Genomic DNA, 10,439 nt, shown 5'->3' with positions numbered 1-10,439 from the left:
TGCCCTACTCTGGAGGGATTGTGGCAGCAGGCTGCAGACCAGGCGGTGGGTAAGGAGCCAGGATCCCACCTGAACTATTAGGATGATGAGCTCCTGAGTCTAAGGTTCCTGAGCCTGTGTCAGCCTGTGTGCTGGTGGTACCCCAGTGCTTTAGGGCCTTTCTACTGGGGTTCGCTCATGATGTGCCTTTAGCTGGACATTTGGGGTGGGACAAGACCTTTGAGAGGCTTGTCACCCACTTTTACTGGCCCCTGATGCCCAGGCACTCAGATGCACATTGCAGGTCTTGTCAGACTTGCCAGGCAAGTGTCAAGAGTGGGGGGAAATGTAAGGCTCCCCTCCAACTTTTACCTGTTGTCAGTACTCCCTTTGAGAGGGTAGGCATTGACATTGTGGGGCCTCTGGATCCCAAGACAGCCGTGGGCAACACGTTCATCTTGGTCTTGCTGGACCATGCCACCCGGTACCCAAAAGGCATTCCTTTGAGATCAATCACTACCCCTGGGGTGGGTCATGCTTTGATGGGTATTTTTACCCGCATGGGGTTCCCCAAGGGAGTGGTATCTGATAGAGGTTCCAACTTCATATCCACATATATGAAGTCTCTGTGGAAGGAGTGTGGAGTAACCTACAAGTTCACCACCCCTTACCACCCCCAAAGTAATGGTCTGGTTGAGAGATTCAACCGCACCTTAAAAGGCATGTTCATGTGCCTGTCAGAGCCCTTGAGGTGGAAGTGGGACGTCCTCTTGCCATGCCTTCTGTTCGACTATAGGGAGGTGCCTCAAAATGGACTTGGGTTTAGTCCCTTTTACATGATTTATGGCCACCCTGTGAGGGGACCTTTGAGTCTGCTTAAGGAAACTTTGGAGAATGCTCCTAGTAAACCACCCCCGACTGTATTCAGTTACATGCTGTCTTTGAGAAACCAGACTGCCAGCTTTAGGAGTCTCGCACAGGAGAACCTGGAAGCAAGCCAGGAGGACATGAAATGCTGATTTGAACAGAATGCAACTCTGTTCGAGTTTCAACCTGGACAAAAAGTGTGGGTGATGGCACCAGTGGAGCCTAGGGTGCTCCAGGATAAGTGGACTGGGCCATTTGAGGTGGTGGAGCGCAAGAGCGAAGTCACCTACCTAGTGGGCTTGCAGTCTCTAAGCAACCTTTTAATGGTCCTGCATGTCAACCGCCTCAAACCTCACTTTGAGCAGACTGAACTGTCCATGCTCCTTGCGACAGATGATGGGGTAGAGGAGGAGAGTGATCCTCTTCCTGACCTCCTGTCTGCAGGAGAAAAAGATGGGTCAGTGGAGGGAGTGATCCTCTCCCCCTCCCTGACTGAGGAGCATCAAGGGGACTGTCGTCAGGTGTTGGAACAGCTTTCCTCACTGTTTGCGCTGATCCCAGGAGTCACACACTTGTGCACACATGATGTGGACACTAGGGACAGTACACCTATTAAACAGAAGGTTTACAGGGTGACTGACAGGGTCAGGGTATGCATTAAGGATGAGGTATCCAAAATGCTTGCCCTAGGGATTATTGAGCACTCCAGCAGTCCTTCGGCCAGCCCAGTGGTATTGGTCCCAAAGGCTGCTGCACCTGGCGTCACCCCAGAACTCAGGTTCTGTGTGGACTACTGGGGACTCAATGCGGTCAGATTGACACACACCCCATCCCCCGAGCTGATGAGCTCATTGACCGGTTGGGAGCTGCCAAGCACCTCAGTACATTTGATTTAACATCTGAGTATTAGCAGATTGCCTTAACTGATGGGGCCCAGGAGAGGTCAGCATTCTCTACCCAGATGGACACTTTCAATTTAAAGTGATGCCACTTGGGATGAAGAATGCCCCTGCCACCTTTCAGAGGTTGGTCAACTAGGTGTTGGCTGGGCATGGATGAGTTCAGAGCTGCCTACCTGGATGACATTGCTGTGTTTAGTTCCACATGGGAGGAACACCTGCAACACCTCTGGAGAGTGTTAGAGGCCCTGCAGAAGGCAGACCTCACTATTAAGGCGAGCAGGTGCCAAATAGGCAGGGTTCTGTGATGTACTTAGGACCCCAGGTGGGGAGTGGCCAGGTGGCACCCCTACAGCCTACGATTGACACAAAGCTGGCTTGGGAGCCTCCCAAGACCCATACTGAAGTGAGAGCCTTTTTTGGTCTCACAGGATACTACAGGAGGTTTGTTAAGGTATATGGTACCATGGTTACCCCCTTAACTGAGTTGACTTTGATAAAGCAACCCAGGAAAGTGATCTGGACAGAGGCTTGCCAGAACAGTTTTGATGCCCTGAAGGCTGCCATGTGCACAGCACCTGTGCTGAAGGCACCTGACTACTCCAAGGAATTTGTTGTGCAAACAGTCTCCTCAGAGCATGGTATTGGAGAGGTACTCTCACAGCTTAATAAAGAGGGCCTAGATCAACCCATAGCCTTCATTAGCAGGAGGTTACTACCCAGGGAATATAGGTTGAGTGCCATAGAATGTGAAGCGTTTGCTGTGATCTGGGCACTGAAGAAGCTAAGACTGTACATGTTTGGGACTCACTTCCGAGTTCAGACCGACCACAGGCCCCTCAGATGGTTAATGCAGATGAGGGGTGAAAATACAAAACTGTTGAGGTCATCCATTTCCCTACAGGGGATGGACTTTACGGTGGAACATCATCCTGGTACATAACACACCAATGCTGATGGTCTGTTCATGTTCTTCTGGCTTAGTGATGAAAACTCCCATGAGGCTGAGTAGTTGTTCCTCACTTTCAGCTGGGGGGGACACGTGTTAGACGTTTCATCCTTGGCGTGGTCTCCCTTAACTTTTTGCCTCTGTTTCCCAGGTTGTTGATGTGTGCTGGACTCTGATTTTGCTGTTTTTGTTACTCTGGGCACTTTACCACTGCTAACCAGTGCTAAAGTGCAAGTGCTCCTTTACAAAATGTGCATGTAATTGGCTTATCCATGATTGGCATATTTGATTTACTAGTAAGTCCCTAGTAAAATGCACTAGAGGTGCCAGGGCCTGTAAATCCAATGCTACTAGTGGGCCAGCAGCACTGGTTGTGCCACCCACATAAGTAGCTCTGTAATCAAATCTCAGACCTGCCATTGCAGTGTCTGTGTGTACAGTTTTAACTGCAAATTCGACTTGGCAAGTGTACCCAATTGCCAGGCCTAAACCTTCCCTTTTCTTACATGTCAGACACCCCTAAAGTAGGCCCTAGGTAGCCCCAAGGGCAGGGTGCAGTGTATGGTTAAGGTAGGACATAGAGTAATGTGTTTTATATTTCCTGACAGTAAAATATTGCTAAATTCGTTTTTCACTGTTGCAAGGCCTGTCCCTCTCATAGGTTAACATGGGGGCTACCTTTAAATCTGATTAAAGTATAGATTCCCTTTGGGAGCGGATGGACATGTGGAGTTTGGGGTCTCTGAGCTCACAATTTAAAAATACACCTTTTAGTAAAGTTGATTTTAAGATTGTGGGGGTCATTCTGACCCTGGCAGTCACCGACCGCCAGGGCCAACGACCGCGGAAGCACCGCCAACAGGCTGGCGGTGCTTCCATGGGCATTCTGACCGCGGCGGTACAGCCGCGGTCAGAAATGGGAAACCGGCGGTGTCCTGCCGGTTTCCCGCTGCCCCAGGGAATCCTCGACGGCGGCGCTGCTTGCAGCGCCGCCATGGGGATTCCGACCCCCTTACCGCCATCCTGTTCCTGGCGGTTTTCACCGCCAGGAACAGGATGGTGGTAACGGGTGTCATGGGGCCCCTGGGGGCCCCTGCAGTGCCCATGCCAATGGCATGGGCACTGCAGGGGCCACCTAACAGGGCCCCACCTTGATTTTCAGTGTCTGCCAAGCAGACACTGAAAATCGCGACGGGTGCCACTGCACCCGTCGCTCGCCTTCAACTCCGCCGGCTCCATTCGGAGCCGGCTTCCTCGTTGAAGGCTCTTTCCTGCTGGGCCGGCGGGCGGCCTTCTGGCGGTCGCCCGCCAGCCCAGCGGGAAAGCCAGAATGGCCGCCCTCCTGCCGGGCGTGCGGTTACCGCCGCCGGCGGGAGTCGGAATGACCCCCTGTGTGTTTGAAAATGCCACTTTCAGAAAGTGGGCATTTTCTTGCTTAAACCATTTCTGTGACTCTGCCTGTTTTGTGGATTCCCTGTCTGGGTCAGTTTGACAGTTGGGATGGTTGCACCTCACACTAGACAGTGACACAAAGGGAGCTAGAGTGTAGTCTGCATTTCCTGATGAGCCATCTATGCTAGAAGGGAGTGGAGTAGTGGTCAATTACACCTGAAAGGGCTGTGCCTGTCCTCACACAATGCAGTCTCCAACCCCCTGGTGAGTGTCTGGGGCCTGGCCTGGGCAAGGCAGGATTTCACGTTCAAAAGAGACTATACTTTGATGTAGGCCTACTTCAAAGGAGAAATTGGGTATAAGAAGGGAACCCAAAACCACAGACTTTAGAACATTTCTGGAAACCAAGAGGAACCTCTACCTGGAGAAGAGCTGAAGAGCTGAAGAGCTGAGGAAGAAGAGCTGCCCTGCCTGTGACTGTGCTTTGTGGAGCTATCCTGCAGTTGCTGCTTCTGCCAGAGTAAGAGGGCAAAGACTGGACTTTGTGTGCCTTCCATCTTGTGAAGATCTCCAAGGACTTGATTTAGAGCTTGCCTCCTGTTGATTGAAGTATCAGGAACAGCAAATACTTCTCTTTGCCAGCACCTGGAGTCTCTGGAGAGACCCCTACTCTACCCTGTGGTGCCCATCCAGTTCCTGCGTCCCTGAAAGGAGAAGCTACAGCCTAAGAGGAGGAAATCTACGCACAGAGCGCTGTGCGGGGAAAAGATTGACCAGACTCCGATCTACCGGCTGAAGAAACAACGTGCACCCACTCCACGGCTGAAAATCAATGATTGCCGGAAACGCGACTGAAGAATCGACACATGGAGCAGGAGAAACGAGGAGCTGCATTGCTGATGGAGGCTGGGAGATCGCAACCCGCGCTGCATGGTTTTCGGATCATCGTGCGGCTGGATTTCCGATGTAAGCACCGCTGGGCATGTAAAAACAATGCAAGGACTGCCTGGATCCAAGAGTGCTGACCGGATCGACTCATCGCTCTCCTGTGGAGAGAAGAAATGACGCGCCCGACCCGACGAAAGGAGAAACAATGCAAGGTCTTGCTTGTGAGTGAAATCGACGCATCACAAGCCCTTTTCGACGCACACTCGCCCGTGTGGGGTTATTTTTGACACACCCAAGGTACCTTTTCACGCTAACAGTGTTAGTGTGTGATTTAAACTACATAAAGACTCTTTTTGCATTTTAATTGATAACTTGACTGGTGTATTGTGGATTTTTGTCATTTTGGCCTTGTTTTGTTTAGATAAATATTTTCTATTTCTCTAAACTGGAGTTGTGTCATTTTGTAGTATTTTTATTGAGTTACTGTGTGTGTTGGTATAAATACTTTACACCTAGCACTCTGAAGTTAAGCCTACTGCTCCTGCCAAGCTACCAAGGGGGTAAGTAGGGGTTAGCGGAGCGTGATTCTCTTTTACCCTGACTAGAGTGAGGGTCCTTGCTTGAACAGGGGGATAACCTGACTGTCAACCAAAGACCCAATTTCTGACAGTGCCCACACGTAAAGAAGGAGATGAAAAGAATATTGCCAAGCCTTCTCACTATAGTACATGTTAGAAGAGGAAGTAGCTTAAAGCAGAACTGTCATGTGCAGGGGTGGAGATTTCTTTATCCCAAACATTAAGTATAATCATTTATAGGTATTATGGACCTTTGTTACTCAGCAAAGAGAGATGATAGGGAGTGTTGGAAAATGGGTTATTGGTAGGGCAGGTAGGTACCTACACCTAGCAACAAGCCACTGACCTCCACATAGGTACAGTTAGGTCTCAGTAAATTAATCCCAGCTCAACCCTTGGTAGCTTGGCAACGAGCGTCAAGGCTTAACTTAGGAGACAAAGTGTAAAGCATTCAAATATCACAAAACAGTAATTAAATAAAACACAGGAAACAGTTTAAAAATCCAAAACCAATTTATAAAAATAGTTTATATTTTTATCTTTAAAATGACACAAAAACGATTAAAATCGGTTCGGGGAACCGGAGATATGAATTTTTAAAGAATTATTACTTTTCTAGCGCTTAGAAACAAAAAGCGCCAATCGGGTCATCTGGTTGCACCTCGACCGGGGCAAAGTCAAACTTTCAGGCCGACCGCGATGGAGCCCTGCTCGGCTACAGGTCGCGGGAGGCCTCGGTTAAAAAGTTACCTTCTGACTTAGTCTTTATTTTGAAGTTTTTCTTCACCGGGACGAACCTGCCAGTTGAATCCGACCTCCTGGAGCCCTTGTCCGGATACGCGATGTGGGTTTCCTCGGTGGAGACTTTTACCTTCGGACTTAGTCGTTTTTTCGAGATGAAAATCCTTCGACCGGGGTAAACCTGGATCTTGATCCGACGTCCATGGAGCCCTTCTCGGATACGATGGCTGGGAGGTCCCGGTCAACTTTTTACGTTCGGACTTAGGGCCTGATTATGACCCTGGCGGACGGCGGAGGCCGTCCGCCAAGGTACCGCCGCTGAATGACCGCACCGCGGTCAAAAGACCGCGGTGGCCATTTCGACATTTCCTCTGGGCCGGCGGGCGCTCTCCAAAAGAGCGCCCGCCGGCCCAGAGGAAATGCCCCTGCAACGAGGACGCCGGCTCAGAATTGAGCCGGCGGAGTTGCAGGGGTGCGACGGGTGCAGTTGCACCCGTCGCGTATTTCAGTGTCTGCTTAGCAGACACTGAAATACTTTGCGGGCCCTCTTACGGGGGCCCCTGCCGTGCCCATGCCATTGGCATGGGCATGGCAGGGGCCCCCAGGGGCCCCGCGGCACCCCCTACCGCCATCCTGTTCCTGGCGGGCGAACCGCCAGGAACAGGATGGCGGTAGGGGGTGTCAGAATCCCCCATGGCGGCGCAGCAAGCTGCGCCGCCATGGGGGATTCTAAGGGCAGCGGTAAACCGGCTGGAGACCGCCGGTTTGCCTCTTCTGACCGCGGCCGAACCGCCGCGGTCAGAATGCCCTGCGGGGCACCGCCGGCCTGTCGGTGGTGCTCCCGCCGACCCTGGGGGGGTCAGAATGACCCCCTTAGTCTCTTTTTTGGATGTTTTTCTTTACCGGGACGAACCACGAAGTCAGGCCGGGTCGCGGTTGAGGCAAGCCGGCTAGAATTTCCGCGGCGGGTCGGTCCCTCTCTGGAGCTTTTTTCCAAAAATTCTCAAATCTTTTCCAAACTTCTGGGGCTTCACCCAGATGTTCTTTTAAGGTTCTTTTGGGGTCCACAGCTCACCCCAAGGGTCCAGAAGTACTGTGATGGTCCTTGGGGGGTGCCGACTTCAACTCCCAGAATGCACCTGGCGCAAACTCCTTTTTGGCCACTGGACAGTGGTCAGCTGGTCGCTTTCTTCAGGAGTTGGTGCAGGTGACTCTGGTTTAGCAATTTTTCACCTGTAGCAAACAGGGAGTCCCTCCTTGAACCAGTTGAAGCCAGGCAAAGTCCTTCTTGTGGTGAAGCCCAAGTGTGCAGCTGGTACAGTCCTTCTGAGTGCAGGGTCCAGGTGCAGGCCAGGGGTCCAGCAGGGCAGTCCTTCTTCTTTAGTTCCTTTCTTGTTGAATTCTGGAGGGGATCTGAGGTGTGGGGGCAGGTCTGCCAGTTTTATTCTTGCTCCTGGGTGAAAAGCAGGGGGGCCCTGGTTCTCCAATCAGGGACAGGGTCGTCCCCCTGTGATGACCACTTCCTGGGAAGTGTGGCAAAAATCCATCCCAGAAGGCAACAGTCTCCAAAAATCCAACATGGATGAATCTGATTTTTGGAGGTTACATCTGGCTGAGCCCACCCACTGGTGTGGCTAAAAATCATAAACACACCCCTCTCCTGCCCTCTCCTAATCTAATCAAGGGGGCACCTAATTGTCTGGGGTTGCAGGATGTGGGGGTGTTGCTGGGTGCTCCAAATGTCCTTCTCTGCCTTTGAAGACCAGTTTGGCAGCCCTCCCCCTTCCTGCCTCACCATCTGCTGAGGGGAGATTATCTCCCCCAAGCACATTCCTTTGTGTGAAGCCAGGCCACTTCACACCTAATCAAGGCAGCCTGGCAGAAGATGCTGCAGGCTGGCCAATCAGAGCACAGCAGCAAAAACAATGCAGAGCTGAAATTGGCAACTTTTTAGGTAAAGTCTAAACTTTTTATATGAACAAGTTATATTAAATCCAACAACTGGAAGTTGTGGGATTTATTACAACAATTAATTTGATACCAAATTCTTGGTATGTAACATTTAAGGAGACTTTAAAATTTAAAATAAAGTCTGCCCATTCTAGCCTATGAAGGCCATTTACTGAAATGAGGGAAAAACGAATTTGGCTGTTTTTACCTCACCAGGGCTTATAAATCTATTTTTATAAAGTCCCTGCTTATAGTTACATGGCACCCAGCCCTAGGGGCACATAGGGCACACCTTAGGGGTGACTTATATGTAAAAATAAGGTAGTTTAAGACTTTGGAAGTACCTTTAATTCCAAAGTCGAATGTGCATATAACTTTAATTTAAAAGCAGCCAGCAAGGCAGGCTTGCTTTTAAAATGACACTGGGCACCTCAGCAGTGCACCTAGGTGTGCACCACCTATGCTGTGGTCCCTAAACCTACATGCCCTACCATATACTAGGGACTTATAGGTAGGTTGACTTAGCCAATTATAATTAGCCTAATTTGCATATCCATTTTACACAGAGCACAGGCCCTGGGACTGGTTAGCAGTACCCAGGGCACCATCAGAGTCAGGAAAACACCAGCATAAAGTGGAAAATGGGGGCAAAAAGTTAGGGGGCCTCTGCAATCAGCCCTGTTTTCCACAAGGAGCAATCAAGGGTTTTATTAAGGAAGTTAATTAAAATCAAAGTATTCAATTAGTATATCATAAATGTAGTCATTGTTATTCCAGATTCAAATAATCCATCAGTCAATATTTCAAGAGAAGATAAAATATCACGTTAGTCAGAATTACAAATATAATAGAGAAAATGCCTTAAGTATGTTCCGTAAAGGGAGATCACTAATGTAAATCAATAGTTTTTTTTTGCATAAAGCAATTTCTTCAATAAGCAAGGTCAGGTGCCGGTTTCAGAAACCCAAATGAAAAAATAAGAATGGAGAAGCATAAAGCTTTAGCACTCAAGTAATAGCAATTATCAAAGTGTTCTCAGCTCAAAGTCAGCTAGGATAACTAGGGACTGCTTCTTAAGTTTTGTAAAAATAAGCTTTCCATATCTCATTTCTGGTTAAGAAAGGAAAGCTCTTGGAAAGAAAAAGGCCTCCCCTCTGATGAGCTCTGAAGTGTCTTCTCCTGTCTAAACTAAGGAACACAACATTATGAGCAACACATCTTCCATTCCTAACAGCCAAACAGTTCCCAGCAAACTCTGGGAGCAGGTAAACTCCCTAGTTTCTCACTTCTTCACAATACACTTTGAAAGTATGCCCTTGAGTTGTAACATTTGATCAAATCTTGTGGTTCAGACCATTATTCCCACAAGTCACTTTTCCTGTAATTTCCTCTCCTCCTGGTGAGAACCTCTCTATCAGTTGTTTAATACATAAGAAATGTCTATTCAGTAGCTAACAGTTGGCTTTTGGGAAATGACATCATCTGAAGTAGAGGAGAAAAACATCTCATGCAAGACAACGGTTTAATGCAGAAAAAGGCCTCTTATCCCTGACCTGTAAAGTCAACATTTAATGCAGTGTCAGTAGTCAGGCTAACTTAAGTCTAAACAATATGTTAATTTGTTTGTGTTCTGTTAATGTCTAATTGTGATTACCTACTGCAAATTTGCATTTATTTTGCATGTGATATTCAGCATAGAAATTCACACTTTCAATTCAATGTGTTTAATTTTCAAAATGAGGAAATTTGCTCTATCACATGGCAGGAGGGTGTTGAACGACGTCTGCAATGAGAAACCCAATACAGCAGCCATGAGGTGGATAGAGGCTGTGTGACTCTTAGCACCAGAATGACACTAACACCAGAACGACACTAACTGATGTTAACTCCTTTGCCCTTCGGTCCCTGCCACTTCTGAATGACTTTAAAGTCGGAGTGGCCTACAAATTCCAACACTGAGCTGGCCTACATCTGGGGGGATCTGGCTTAGCAATTAAGGCTAGACTGCTTCCATTGCAGCAGGGTCAAGACTGATTCGCATACAGCTGGGTCCAAACTGGGGTGGAATGTTGTGCAAAATAACTATAGAGTGGGATGAAGCCTCAATTTATTACCTGGGGCTGTGATTAATTGAAGCATTCCATCCACCAGTTGCTGTTTACTTAAATGTGTTGCCCCTAAGTGGGATGGGTATGC

This window comes from Pleurodeles waltl, chromosome 5 (genome assembly GCF_031143425.1).
Source record: "Pleurodeles waltl isolate 20211129_DDA chromosome 5, aPleWal1.hap1.20221129, whole genome shotgun sequence".
Taxonomy (NCBI): domain Eukaryota; kingdom Metazoa; phylum Chordata; class Amphibia; order Caudata; family Salamandridae; genus Pleurodeles; species Pleurodeles waltl.
The sequence above is the reverse complement of the archived record's forward strand: the minus strand, read 5'-3'. Positions refer to the sequence as shown.